The following is a 15,643-nucleotide window of genomic DNA, read 5'->3' as shown; positions in this document are numbered from 1 at the left end:
CTGAATTTATTTCAAAGCAGTTAGCAGATAGATATATAAATAGAATCGCCGAAGTGCTCCGACCGGCAATCGTGCACCTTCAAGTTTTCAAATTCAGAAGAGCGGAAATGGTTTGCGCGCGCAAATCAGTCATTTACAGCGTCTCCTACTATATTCACACGGACATAGCCCTGTCATAGTATTGGACCACATCTCGTTTCAGATCTGGGATCACTGATGGAAGCACCCACTGCTCCACCGCTCGAGCCGGTTGCTCCAGGAGTGACGTCTGGTCGAGAGACAGTCGCGCTTTTATTTCCTACTAGCCCGGTTGCGTGGCACAAAGGCGTGTACGCATTTTGACCTGTGGGACATCGGCAAGGTCGTGGTATAGGTAGGTGGGGAAAGCGAGAGCGGCAGTACCGCACACGACACTGGTCGGGAAGACAGAGTGTATGTGACACATACGAATCATCACAAACTTTTATTTATTAGTAAATTTTTTGTTTTTCCAAAGATTCCTAACGTTTTTCTTATACTTTTCTCAGTATTTTCTATTATTATAACTTTTTCCTGAATTATTTTTCTTACCCTTCTTTAATACTAGGTGTGGCTAATGTAACCGAGTCTTACGTACTAAGGTCGTCGCTAGTGTTGTGGGTGGGGATGCTACCAAAGCCTAAAATTTATTGCTCGTGGGGATGCTAATTATGCTACGAATATCTTTTGATGAAATTTTTACAGGAATTTGCGCTTATTTTAGTTTTTGGTGTTCGCTGGGATGAATAGTTACGAACATTATTATACTAGGGTTACCGCAAAAATTTAGCCAGTATCTTAAAGGTGTAAGAATTTTCCGAACACTTATAACAGTGTATAGGAAACTGCAACGGTTATCATGCTTATTCTAATTCTCAAATAATTTCAATTATTTGCGCTATTATCCTGATATAATACAAGATATACTACCAGTATACTCCAGTATTGCATCAACATCACCAATGGATGTTGATAATACTATATGTTCTCGAGTTGTCACGAGCATATATTTACCAGGTCCGAACTTTAAGTGATTTCCAGTAGCAGCGGAAAAAACGCATCTTTGAAATTCGAATTGCAGGTTCAAATTCCTCTCTGGGATAAGCTGAATATATACGAGTTTTGCAAGTGGATATCCATGTACTTAACGAGAAGGAGGCCTGTCCGGAGGAGAACTTGACCCGACATCAAGTTTGGACTGCAGTGAATTGTGATTTGAAAATGCTTTAATAAATTTATATGGAAAGATTGGATTATTTTTGCCTACTGGACAATCTCTTCTTTCGTCGGGAGTCATATTACCAACTACGCCGCTTATAATATTTACTTTCATTCGCGAATGAGTTTTATCTGCCCTATATATTCCACGAAGTGTTCCACTATAATCCAAGATGGCACAAACGTCACCATTGGACGTCGATAAAACAATATATTCTCGGGTTGGCCCAAACAAATGGTTAATCTTATCTATTCGCAATCGAATTGGTTTATTGGTAGGAAAAACGTATTTTCGAAATTCAAATCTCTGCATCGGATTTCTGCAGGGTATAAGCCGAGCATATCCTAGTTGTTCTATTGTATAGCCAAGCACTTCATCAGTAGGAGCTCTGCCAGGAGGAGACTCGGACCTGGCACGAATAAGAGACTCTTCAGGTGTGGAAAAATGGTCAGGCGAATGTTCTCTGGCAGAAGAAGAAGATCCAATATCAGAGTCCCCATTAGGATTCCATTTGAACTTTAGAGAATCTAAATTTGAGAAAGCTCTAATAAAACTGTGTGGGAATATTGGGTGATTTCTGCCTACAGGAGAATCCCTAATTTCATCTGGGGTCAAATAATCAATTGCACCGCTTTTCATGTTCATTTTTGCTCTTGGGTGATTCCTTTGTGACTTATATATTCCTGACAAACTCCCGCTTTTCGATAATATTGCAAAAATGTCGCTATTAGATGCTGATAATACAATGTGTACTCCCGCTGGCACCGGACTTTGGTGCTTTTCGTCTGCTCTCCAGCAAATTGGTTTACCAGCTGGAAAAATGTAACTTTGAAATTCAAATGTAAAGTTTTAATTTGTGCGAGGAATGAGCTTAACATATCCAAGTTCTTTAGGTGAACATCCAAGCGCTATAATAAACGAAGGCCTTTCAGCAGGAGACCTGGACCTGGTACGTAAAGTAGGTTCCTCTGCAGATGTTCGATCAGGCGTACATTGCATGCCCAGAAGTAAACCGCGGAAAGAATGGTTACAATGTATGAATGAAACGCTAGTTAGAAGAGACATAAGAAGCCATAGAAGCACAAGAGTTTGCATGAAGAAATGCATGGACGTGAAAGAATCTGGAGAAGTATGCCAGTATAGAAAAGTATGGGGGCGTGTAGTTGTTAGAAAGAGTGTCAGCAGAGTGAATTACGCCTAAAACAAAAGACCTTGAAACTAATGGACCCCATTTTATAACTGGAATAAGGCATGTCAAATTTTCTTTAAAAAAATGTTAAAGAGGAAGATTAAGTGATTATTTTTCTTAAAAAGTAATTAATAAATTTTGATCAAATGTTACGAAAATCATTTTTGACACTTGGAAAAATGCTGTGGAAACCATTCTATAGGAATTTTATGTGGAAATCCAATGATACGGTAATCTGATGGAATCCGATGATGCGGTAAAAATAGTAAATCTCTGATTTTTACAGCCTAAATATACAAATTGCTCCTATATGATTATAAGCTGGAAAGAGGCACATTGGGTAGTGAAAAAACTGAGTAGTACTACTGTGAATAATTTAATTAAGAACAGTATCCAAGAAATGTTCTATTGTATCATTAGACTATGATTACATATATAAGTAGCCGTTATCGAACATATATTTGAGAGAACGACGTTATATTGTCAACATTTTACTTCGTAGATAATGATATAATTTTACAGAGTTTATTATGATGCTTATAATGATAAAATTCTTATCTCAAATGGAAGGTATTAATTTTATATGAAAATTGAGTGTCGCCGATATCATCACAATTCGACTTTTGTGTACTTATTGATTGTGAATTAGCGATTTCTACGTTTGCTTCTGTCTGTCTTTGTTGTCCGACAACACAGAAATATTCAAAAAAATTAGGCGATTGGATTTTCTATTGATCAGGACATTAGACAGCCATTTCGGACCACCGGTTATAGGTTTATAATCGGAAATTCTCTTTAAAAAATAATAAATTATATGTTTTGCCAAACTATGAAATATAAGGTGATAATTAAGTCAAACAATTGTTCATCTGAAAGTGGTTTACAAGTTTTCTTTGAAGAATTTTCTAATTACATACACAGTTTTTGTTTTTACTCTAAAAAATATTACTGCGACGAGAAAAATTAACTCTTCCGTCTAAACAGTGCAATCTAAGATAAAGTAATAACAAAAAATTAGTCCGTCACAAGAAGATTTTAAAATTTACTTGGAAGACTCCATTCATACTGTATATGTATCAACAAAAATGGGTAAAAGGAAAATTTGTCAAATCATGCAAACCTAAAGAAAAATGTGAATGTGAAATCACGAACAAACAGAACGTGATACAAGACGTGTGGTTTGATTTAGACTGTCCAAATAAAATGCAGTATTTTTATTGAAAAAAGTCCTGTGTCTTTATTGATATTTATTTTTTATTCTTATTAAAAAGGTAATAAATAAATCTGTATATACGTATGATTATGCCCTTCTATATTTTTAAATTCTAATTTACATAAACATAAGCTGTAAATAGAAACTATGATTAAATACTAATATTCAGTTGTTCTGCATTGAAAATAACAGGAGGAAGTTATCCCTTTCAAGCGTATATTACGGGGGGGAGGGTAATACCAAGAAGGAGAATGTGATCTGCAATGCCGAGAGTAAAGTGAGGAGAGAATAAAAGTCGAAGTTATTACTCAGCTTTAAAGAAGGCAATTAATTACCACTTACATTTTGATTGAAAGCTCGTGGCGGACGTTACAAGTTTGGGAGTTCTTTCACGAGGGTCGTTTTACGCAGAGCGATGAGCTTTGTTTTAGTGAAGGAATTCGGGAGGGTGGCCGGACTCCTTGAGGGTTTTCGCCTAGCCTCGGGTGTGATTTTGATTTGATGAATTTAACTTTAATAAGACTAGAGCGACGAAGAGCTTAACAAATTAAAAAATATAACGACACGGAAGGTCTTTTTCGTGCGCAATTTGTATTCCGCGTCTTTTTTGCTTCTCAATTTCCTCCTTTTCAGTTCCTTTGCTTTTCTGTTTATCTCGTTCTTTCCTCGTAATCATGATTTGTTTGGTAGTGATTACTTTCTTCCATGTTTTCTTCTGACTCCGACACCCAATTTAGGCGACAGCCTACGGCAATTGAAAAGGGTGTGCTGTATTTTCGTTCTTAAATCTAGGGAGTTCAGATATGTGGGATCTATTGACATTTGACATTTTGCCTCTATCAATTTTAGATATTTTAGAATATATTTGTTAAGATTGGAAAGCATATGTGCCATTGCCTGCTTTATATTTTCTAATTTAAAACCATTTATATTCCATTTTACTATTTTTCTCTTCAAGATCTTTCAATTAATATATAGTTGAGAAAACATTTTTTTCAACCCTACGTTGGGCGCACCTCTGAACGAAACAAAATCAGGTGTAACCGGCCTGAGTAGCCACCTAAATATTTTACTCTGCCTCAGCCGGTCCTTATTAGTTTAAATTTAAAATGAAACGATTATAAAAATAACATAAAAAATGAAAAAATATGTTTTTACGATTATAAAATTATTCGGTAGGATGCTTGGTTTTGGCTTCCAGGGAGGGGGGGGGGGGTGGTCCAAAAAGTCTTTCAATGGCTACTCAGACCAGCTGTGCCCGATGGAGGGGTAATACTAGAAGGACCTTCATGTTGGTCTCATAACTTACCTCTTATAACTTACCTGTCCATGACGTTTGCTACAATTATGGTCCATGGTTCTTCGACTATTCTTTTTCCCATCGACCGTAATTTCGCTTGATTTTTTGTTTCGTCCACTGAAGGATTTTTCAATTTTTTTTGTGTTGGATTATAACAGAATACGTGCCTGGCCCGAAGTATTACCCTGAAATGCTCACGTGTGTATTTTCGGAACTTAAACGTCCTGCTTGTATGTCATCATGATTTTCTTTTAAATCCTGTGTTCATAGTTTTTTAGGTACAGCGAGTCTCTTTGAGCTAGAATCTGGTGAAAGTGTAGCTTCTTGTGAGGTAGTTCTGTCAAAATAGTGTTGCAAATCTCTGATTTGCCATTTTTCGTGTTCTTCCGCTCTTTTTGTAATTTGTCTAATTTTAGTAGAGTACGAGGCGCCTATTTTGTCAATAATGTCTGCTTTTGGTTTATGTACGCTACACGCTAATGCGATAGATATATTTTGTCTGACTCTCCAGATCTCGGCAGAGCATCAGTGACGAAATTTGAGCTACCTTAGCGGTATATAACTTTGCTATCATATCCCAGATGTTCTAGCACCAATCTGGCTACATGGCTAATGGAGGTTTTTAGGTTATAGAGCCGTATTTTTACATTTAGGAAATTCTAATATTGTTTAAATTTTGTTGTCATATATTTGAATTCTTTTGTTTTTAACTTGAAAACTTAAGTATTAAATCTTTAAGCAGCCGAATTCACATTTTTCCAGGCTAATCGTTGAATTTTCTTCATTTATTTTATCTAATACGATATTTAGCTATTTTAAATGATCATCAAAATTTGAAGTTGCTATAAACATGTCATCTAAATAACAAAAAACGTTTGGCTTTGTGTCTGGAGTAATATTTTTATTCATAAGTCTCTGAAAAGTTGCTAGAGCATAGGTTAAACCTAATGTTTTTGAACTTTTGTCTAGCGGAATTCGCAAAAATGCCAATTTTAAATCAATTTGAGAAATTAATTTTTCTGCTATTTAAGTGTCCAGTATTCATGTTATGAGTGGGATTGGGTAGAAGTCTTTTTTGTAATATTATTAACCTTCTTAAACTCCAAACAAATTTTATAATCTTTGTCCGTTTGGATTCTTGTTATAATTGTGATTTCTATATTTCTAGCGAACGATTACCTTGCTCGTCGATTTTTGCTAGGTTGTCTGAAATATTATTTGATTACCTTGTTTTTAAAATTAACCTGTTGATTTCTATTATAAATTTCACATTTCTTATTTTTCTATGATATTTCTTTTTTTAACTTTTATTTATTAGCGACATTTTTCCAAAGATTCCTAACGTTATTCTTATATTTTTCTTAGTATTTGCTATTATTATAATTTTTTCCTGAATTATTTTTCTTACCCTTCTTTAATACTACATGTGGCTAATGTAACCAAGTCTTATGTACTAAATTCATTGCTAATGTCGTGGGTGGGGATGCTACCATATCTTGAAATTTATTGCTTGTGGGGATTGCTTATTATGCTACGAATATCTTTTGTTGAAATTTTTGCAGGAATTTGGGCTGCTTCTTGTTTTTGGTGTTCGCTGGGATGGATAGTTACGAATTTTTTTTTATCCTTCTTATTTTCTTCTATTTCTATTAATGGATTGATAGAATGCTACTTTATTTACTAAAATAAAATTAGTACCTACCTTCGGTACTGTATCTCCCGGAACTTAATGTCCAAGAGCAAATTCTTAATAAGTATGTTGGGCGCCACGCTTTCAATAGTGAAAGGAGAAGAAATCGTTGAATTCAAATATAATGAGAGTAGTCAACATTTAATATAACAAATACGACATGGTTTAATAATCCTTGATACAAATTAGTTTTTATGGTAATACATAATTCTATTTCTCTAAGCGACAATTATACCCTAATTTACAATATAGATCTTGGAAAAACTTTTAGTTCTAAAACAGAAAATTTACACACAATTAACTCTTTGTCCTAAACTAATTCTCTAAAAGGAATATTCTAAAATGATACTTCAGAAGAATTAAAAAAAATCTATCAGTCTTGTTTATTCAATTCTCTCAAACCATAGTTGCAAAATTAAGTCAACGCAATAAATAAACTATTCTTTGAATAAAAGTAAATATAATGGTGCATATTACTTAAACAAAAAAAGGAGTGGGACATAAAATATAATTTTTATCTTAAAAATAAAGCATTCTCAAATGGTCAGAGATAGTTGGGTCTGAAAGAAGTTTAATGGTATATAATCGAAGTCGTAAGTGGGTAGGATTTTATAAGCTTAAAATTGGGACATTTTCAAAAGCTTATGATTAATAGTCGTGGTGGGCATATTAGGGAACAGAGATAGGTAAGAGCTTGGATATATATGAACGAAAGGATCACTGCGGATATGGGTTCCAGAGCATAGAGCCAAATGAACATATCCGTGGTGTGAGTTTAAAATCGTAGAGTCAAAAGATATAGGGGATAAGGTTTTGACATGTTGGAGAATTTTTGGGTTTAAAGGGGATTCAGGTCTAGTTAGTCCCCCTTCTTGCAGTAGAGACAGTTGGTGATTCGCATTCCGGGTACGCCACAGCCGTGACAGAAGGTTTCCTTGTGGAATATCTGACCATTTCTCTATATCAAAACTATATAATCTACAGGGGTTTCTTTTTGTATCACCTTTACGACCTATACTAGATCGTATCTGTTATCGATTTTCAAATTTAAATTTTGGACAACTTTCATTTGTCCTATGCCTATAAAAGATATATTCGCGCTTCCATTTACCACTTCCTTTATAGGGAGTCCCTAAAATTCTAATAGCAACATACATCAAAGGCCCCTGTTTTAATATTGGGGTTGGATAGTAGGGTCGTTCAGAAAGATTAAATATGGGAATAGTAGAGATCTTGCTACAATAATTTTTACACTCTATGATTATGGATGGAGAGGGAATGTTTTTATCAAAAGTTGTTAGATTTCCTTATATCTGTTTTAAAGGGGTTAGTTTCTTTCGGATTGGAACTTTTTTCAGACTCTAAATTAGGGGTTGTATCTAAGGGAGGATTGTGGTCACAGATGTGAGCATGAATTTTCGGGCACGTAGAAGGGTAGGAGCCAATTTCGTAAGGAAGAATTAAGTCAAACTTTTAACGTCTCCCAGTCAGATTTCCCGAGCAATTTGGGCAGGTACGGTGCGCAGCGTCATTTCCACCACAACTATAACAAAATATTATTCGTGGTTCGTTACATTTCGATAAGCGGTGACCCTCCTATTTCGAATTCTAACTATTTAACACTAAGCGTTTATCCGTTTTAGTCTATTCTGTGGGGTCAGGGGCTAGGAAAGGGTTGAGTGGTGAGCTAGGATTCTTATTTTAAACATTTGGTGGCTTAGGGGTAGAGATTTTATATTAGAGCTTACTTGATCCCTCTTATGCTTTGGGGTACCTGTGACAACGTTTTCGGACTTGACTTTTCAGTTAGAAAGAAACTATCTGTTACTTCTGTCAAATCTATATCTTGATCTTGTTCGACTAGTAACGCGGTTTTCTCTTTTTGTTAACCTAATTGCCTTGCTCCATGCCCACGGAAAATGTATCAACCGTCGCTGAATGGTTAGTTGATACCGAGGTAATAAGTTACGACGGGTGTAACTTCTCTCCTCTGCCTAAGTAAATGGATGTTCTAAGGGACCGAACACATATATCAGATACGTGAGGTGTTGAGGTACCTAATCCCGTCCCCCCGTAGTTCATTTATGGATCTCTTGACGTAATTAAAATTGACAGTCTAAGTCTGAAAATTCAGATCGAAAGGCGAAAGAGAATTGATCGAAGGTATGCTACGTTGACTGCATAGTGCCATACCACTCTAAGGCAATACCTGACAAGAAAAACATTAGTACGCGTAACAGAACTGTCTCATTGACTGGAACGATGGATCGGCCTTCCGCTAGACGCTTAAGATAGTTGTTCGCGTCCTCTTTAAGAGTAACCTAGAATTAAATATTCCATTTATGCATTATATTATTCGTAGCAGCGCGACTAGGCGGGGCTAAACCGCAGGGGGAACGGAAATGGGGTTTGCGATAATGTGCGTGAGGTGTAGTTTCGAAAAAGGGGTCTGAAGATGGCTTGAAAGTAACATGCGGACAATTGGGTTGCATAGCAGAACTATAACATCGTGGGGTGGAGGGTATAAGTAAGATTCGTGGTCGAAGTTTTGGGGTCGAAACGAGTTATTTAGGGCCTTATATAGTCGATCTGAAGGGAATCTATAATTGGTATCGATATTTCGATATCAAATTGATCTTTCAGTTCTATCCAGTCGACTTCTGGAACATAAGCTTCTACTAGAATTGTCATTTTAATTTTCGTATAGATTTTCGGTATGACGTTAAGCATTTGTAGTATCTTGATATTGTCTATCATGCCTAAGGGGACTATTATCAAACGTATCTTCTAAGTGTTGGCTATGAAGATCAAAATCACTACGAGAAGGGTTGCGTGAGTCCATGATACTAAGATCTGCCTTACGACCTCTACCCGAATCTCTAGCGGTCAAGAACTGATCAACTAAATAAAAGTCATGTTCATAATTATCGGTATTTCGCGATCGGCTACAGTGATCTGAATGACGACGACGATCCCTCATAAGATCTTGATTCGCTTTATGATACACGGTATAATCTTTTTGATTTGGGCTCGAGGGAGTATCTAGGTTTACGTGATTTTAATTATTTCTACCGGCGTGGAAATTTCCACAAACTGTATTAAAACGATCAAAATGGCTTTCAGCATAATTCTCAGTGAATCTTTACGGGCTTGGAGGTGATTTAGATTTCGCATTTAGATATAGTTACTGCGGATTTCGTTTAATTGCTCCGCCCAACGAATCTAAGCTCAAAGTCGAAGCTTGCCCTTCTAAGGTATCATCAAGGACAACCGTGTTATCTTTACCTCGACTCCGTAATTCAATAGTCTGACACGCGATACTGAATTTTGTTGATTACCTAGATTTTTGTTTACCTACTTGACTTTAAACATCTACTCTGTCTTTATTCGGATTATTTTTCTTTTTAAACTCGTCAATGTTACGAGCGAATGTTGAAATCAAAAATTTTTTTGAATGAATGTGTTTGGAAATATTATTTCGAATGACATTCGTTCAAGACTCTGCACAAGTTACAAAGATAATATGCTCGCTCGTAATCTGAAAGGTATGGCTGTCTTTGCATACCAAGCTCGATGCCAGAACGAGCCAACTTCCGAATGAGAAGAGCAAAGATTTGTAAAGTAATTCTAATTAAAATGATTCCCGGTGAAATTATGCTTTCTTAATATTCACAAGCATGTAACCCTACTTAAGCGAGTTAAGTAATTATATAAGGGTGGATTATGTATAGCCAGAAGAAATGAAAGCACGACCATGGTCAACATGATCGCATATGCGAGAGCACCACGCTTACTTTCTCATTCTTGTCCACACCTAAACGCAGCGCTATGCTCCAGGCTTCACACGCGGCCTATCTTCATTTCCTTCCTCCACATATTCTTACATGAAAACAAGCTATGCACAATGATCACGATTAGAGTTCATTGTACCTGAACCACTCAACTCTCGTCCTCTCTTCATCTTTCCACCCTCTTTCTACGTAAGTCTGTCCTTTAACAACAGATATTGACTGCTGTACATGCTCACAGCGTGAGCAAGCGTTGGAATTCAAAACAATACCGTGCGTAGATCAGTTCGTTCACGAGTCTATACTTTTCTCTGGCCGGGATCGGTAGTGCTTTGATCTCGTGTTCTAACCCGCCTACTAAAAACAAGATGGAGTAATAATCTTGGAAGGTGTAGATTCTCTCTTGTGAATTTTAGACTCATGTTCTATTAATTATAAAAGAAAGTCTGAGAAAGTGACAGGTGTTCCCATGTTTCGCGTGACTCTCGCGGATATCATAGAACTAGAGTGGATTGTTTAAAATATTCTACGAGTTAGAAAAGGGTTTTTCTTTCGCCCGTTCTTTTTATCGAAACTTGAGAGGGAAGAACAAGGGCGCATTCTTCCTTATGGTTCTCTCCTATCCCTTTGCACAAATGAGTGGTAGTCCAAGTTTCTCTTAGTGGTAACTGGTATCGAACCAATTTTGTACCCGGAAGACAGGCAGCACATTTCTATTTGTTTTCTTCTGTTTAATGTTGATGTCAGAAATTTTATAAGTTCATTCGTACGTCGCAGACTGATGGTGGCAACGGTGGGGCCTACACTCGCTGTTGACCCTATTCAGCTACGCTACTAGTAACCTTTGTTATTAGACAGCCAAAACAAATTTGAAAATTCTCATTTTGTTATAATGTACTATTTATCATTTGCAATTATAGCAGTAATGCCTCAACTTGAATAATCAGATGAATGTTTTGGAACACTCACTGGCTCGGTATTTTCAAATTGGCAATTTTCCGCTTTTGCCGGAATATTGAAACTCGTTTGAAGGATTCTCCTGATTATTCTTCTAATTGTGACTGACATATATCAAATTTAAGCACACTAATAAGGCTTGAATCACATACTGACGCGCTAGTTTCCTAGAGTATTACCAAATCAAATAAAAAACCAACACGTTAATTTCTTAGAGACCTCGCCTTAATTGGCTCGGTATTTTTGTTTTCGTCATGGTTCGCTGATTCAGCGAGACATTGGACGTTCGGATCAAGAACTATTTTTGTGCGGACTACCATAAGTGATATACCCAGGGTGGTTATAGCGATGACATGGCCTGAAAATGCCTAAATTTCCGGGTCCAAGTTTAGGTTACTTAATTTCGGCCCAGATTTTCCTAAACCTATCCTCCTCAATATCTTTACCATTATCCTCCCACCTTTTCTCCTAACATCACGTACCCCTATCATTAGCCTCACCACTTTTCCAGTTTGCCATTTGCGCATAGGTATCCAATGGACACTAGCACCAGAGCTAATTCCCCATGGCCAAAGTACGGAAAGTCGACGGTTAGCATAACGCCTACAAGGACAGCCTCACCAGGACAATCCGGAAATTCAAACTTGCAACCGACTGTTCGCTCGGACGCTGCAGGGAATCAGTCTACTTCACAGCGCCCCCAGAAATACGTGTACTTTCCGGAACACACAATCGGGTCTAGTTTCTTAGTGGATCCAAGATCAGATGTTAATCTAATAAAAATTAAGAACCTACTACCCGGTTTAAAATATAAGCCCGACAAGGCCGTACTGTTGAAAGGAATAAGCCCGGAACCCGTAGTGATAATCGGGATAATCAATATTACATAACTCGGCATTCCTGTGGAATTTTATACAGTGAAAAATTACTTCCCAATATCTCCTGATCGAATTATTGGAAGACCATATTTACGACGGGAAAAAGCCCAAATATCATTTATGCACAACTCTTTAGTAACTAAAACAAACCCAATCAAGCCCGGACATCTCTCAAATATGAGATCAAGCCCTTCGCCAGAATTCTAAAGATTGAGGCCAGAATGAGAGATCCAATCGCCATACATGTTCTTAATCCGGGACTAAAAGAAGGATACCTTTCCAGGATAAGCGCTCCTAGCGGAGTCCACTTAGGGGTACCAGCCATTACTACCCACCAAGAAGTCTTCCACGTGCTTGCCATCAATACTCGAGAAGAGGACGTGTAGATGGAAATACCTGCTCAGGAAGTTCTGCCTTACAACTTCATCAAACCACACGACGAGGAATTCACCAATTCCGAATCCGAATACCTAGTAAAAGACTTACCAAAAGAAATGGGAAGCTTTTACTCGAGTCGTGTCAGGAGGATCAAGGATAGCTTACAGATTTAAAATTTATAACCAGAAGAAAGCAGCTACGTACATAAGTGGGCGGAAGACTTCGCCGACATCTTTCATATAAATGCAGAGAGGCTTTTCACCACAAACCTAGTCCAGGAAAGAATTGCCAACATTAATGGTGAGGTAATAACCAGGAAACAATACCGGTACCCCAACGAGGATGCCGAACAAGTGGCTATTTAGATCAAGAAACAATACGACAGCGGTATTATAGGGCACTACCAGTCTCCTAATAATTCCCCTTTATGTATCGTCCCTAAAAAACTTAACAGATCTGGCGAAAGAAGTTGGAAAGTCGTGATCGACGTTCGTGTCCTTAACTAAAAGGTTATAGGAGATGCACATCCCTTGCCCAATATTACGGGCATCCTAGACCACTTAGGAGAAGCTTAGTATTTTTCGGTTCTCGATCTGGCCAGCGGTTTCCAACAAATTAAAAGTCATGCTAATGATAAAATTAAAACAGCGTTCTTCACGCCTCGATGACATGTTGAATACTTGCGCATGCGCATAGGGATCAAAAATGCCCCGGCCGCGTTCCAACAACTAATAGATACAATACTAAAGGGTATCCATGGCACCGTAGTGTTAGTCTTTCTGAACGATATCGTGGTTCGCCCTAAGGATCTAGAGGAGCACGATTTGAAAATAAGAAGATTGCTGCATCGAATAAGATCAACCAATCTAAAATTTCAGGCCGACAAGTGTGAATTTCTGCAGAAAAAAGTGGCCCACCTTGGCCATATCATCAGTCACAAGCGATTAAAAACAAACCCAGCCAAAATAGAGGCCGTCAGGATCTTTCCGCGCCCAAAAACGGTAGGCAATATCCGACAGTTTCTTGACCTGTCTGGATATTATCAAAGATTTATCCAGGACTAAGCGGAAAGCGCCAAGCCATTGGCCGATCTCCTCAAGAAAGAGGCTGACTGGAATTGGGGGCAAGCACAGAATGACAGCTTCCGCAAACTTTGCGATTCCATCTGCAGTGAACCTATTCTGAGATATCCTAATTTTAGGAAGACCTTTAAATTGACCTGTGGGAGCGCAGACCCAGGAGAGGACAAGTCTTAATTACACCCCACGGACGATATAACACCTACTTCATCGTCGTGAAAAGACGGCATGCGGATAACGTCGACTGAAAGGATATGATCACAGCACTGAACCACCTTCGCACTTCGCTAGAACAGGATAAGCAAACAACCTGTAAAATGGCAAATTCTAGAGACGCCCTAGACTCGTTGCCTCAAAATAAAATGGCAGAATTACTGACGTCGATTTTTCAGGTTAGCAATATTACTATTACCCTCTGCCATGGGACACTGGAAGTGCCTCCCCTCGAATTAAGGGAGGGAATCATAGCTAAATATCACGGCAGCCTAATCGGTGGCCACAAGAGCGTAACTAACACCTACCGACGAATTAGGGAAAGCTATTTCTGGCCCAGTCTGCGGGAATAAGTCAACACTTTTATTGGCAGTTACCGAAGCTGCTTGGAGCAGAAATTAGTTCGACCTCGGTCCCGGGAACCGAACGGAAATCAGTACGGTGCTCCTCGTAGTATCTTAACCGAAAGAAGTGGAAGCTTCGTAAGCAAACTCATGAAGCACCTTAAGAGACTTGATCGCGATTGCTCCCTTTCGCTATGTTTCCTTTTAATAGGTCAGTACACGGAGCGACCAATTTCACGCCCGACGAATTGGTATTTGGTAGAGTAGCAAGGACAACGAGTTTCTTTCCCTAAGGTGAAGAACTCATAACCTATGGTTCTTACCTACGTGGTTTGATAGTAAACCTTTCCAAAATTCAGAAACTCGCAGTCACCAACTTAATGAAGACAAAGGTCACTTATAAAGAATTATACGATCATAAGGCTCGGCCTTTGAACGGAGAAATTGGGGTCCCAGCCTACGCCTTTAAGGAGGTTCGATATGAAAAATTCGATAGCAGGGCCACGGGCCCTTATATGATAGTCGGATTCACTGAAAAGAACAACGCGATTCTTAAGACCGAAGCGCAGGGGTGTACTACGAATACCTGGGACCAATAAGACGAGTTTCTGTAACATGGAGGGTCACTGTGTTTCTAGACCTACAGAAAATCTAAGAACCCTATGAATTATACCAGCAACGATTCCAGACCCTAGCAGACTAGTCCCATCCCACATTCCGACTATTCTGCCTGCAGAACATCACGAACTACGGCCTCGATGCTGAACTCAACCAGGCTCGAGCCAACCTGATTCATCTGATCGGCATACAAACTCACATAGAAAAGGCTCAACTTAAAAACATACACGAGCTTTCGATTATTAATAAGAAAAGTGCAATTGGACTTGGAAGAGGCCTACCAGGAAGCAATCTGAGTCTACAGAATCTCACACGTACAATTGCAGAGCTTAAATACTCTGAAACGCTAACTTGCGTACTCAAAACAGTAGAGGGCAACCTCGATGATAAACATGCTGCTCAACACGTGCTGGAAATTATTCACACCATTTATAAGGGGGAAATTCCAAGCGGACTACTGGATATTTCATTACTGGACCGGACCTGTTATCCAACATATCAGTTACATTCAGTACGAACACTCAATCGGTACTGGGGAATTGTTCCAGAAGCGCATACATTCTTCAGAAAATCTCCTTTATCGCCTTTGAAGAATCCCAACAAACCTACATTATACTGGATAGCCAACGCTTAGAGTATTGCAAAAGGACCCCCTATTACACGACCTGCTGTGATAATTCACCCGTCCACGAAAACTTGTCCCACCAAATATGCGAAAGCTAGCTGCTGCTAAATTTTTCAACTATGGCTCTACGATAA

This window comes from Belonocnema kinseyi, chromosome 1, assembly GCF_010883055.1.
Source record: "Belonocnema kinseyi isolate 2016_QV_RU_SX_M_011 chromosome 1, B_treatae_v1, whole genome shotgun sequence".
NCBI classification, from domain to species: domain Eukaryota; kingdom Metazoa; phylum Arthropoda; class Insecta; order Hymenoptera; family Cynipidae; genus Belonocnema; species Belonocnema kinseyi.
Note: the sequence above shows the minus strand (reverse complement) of the source record.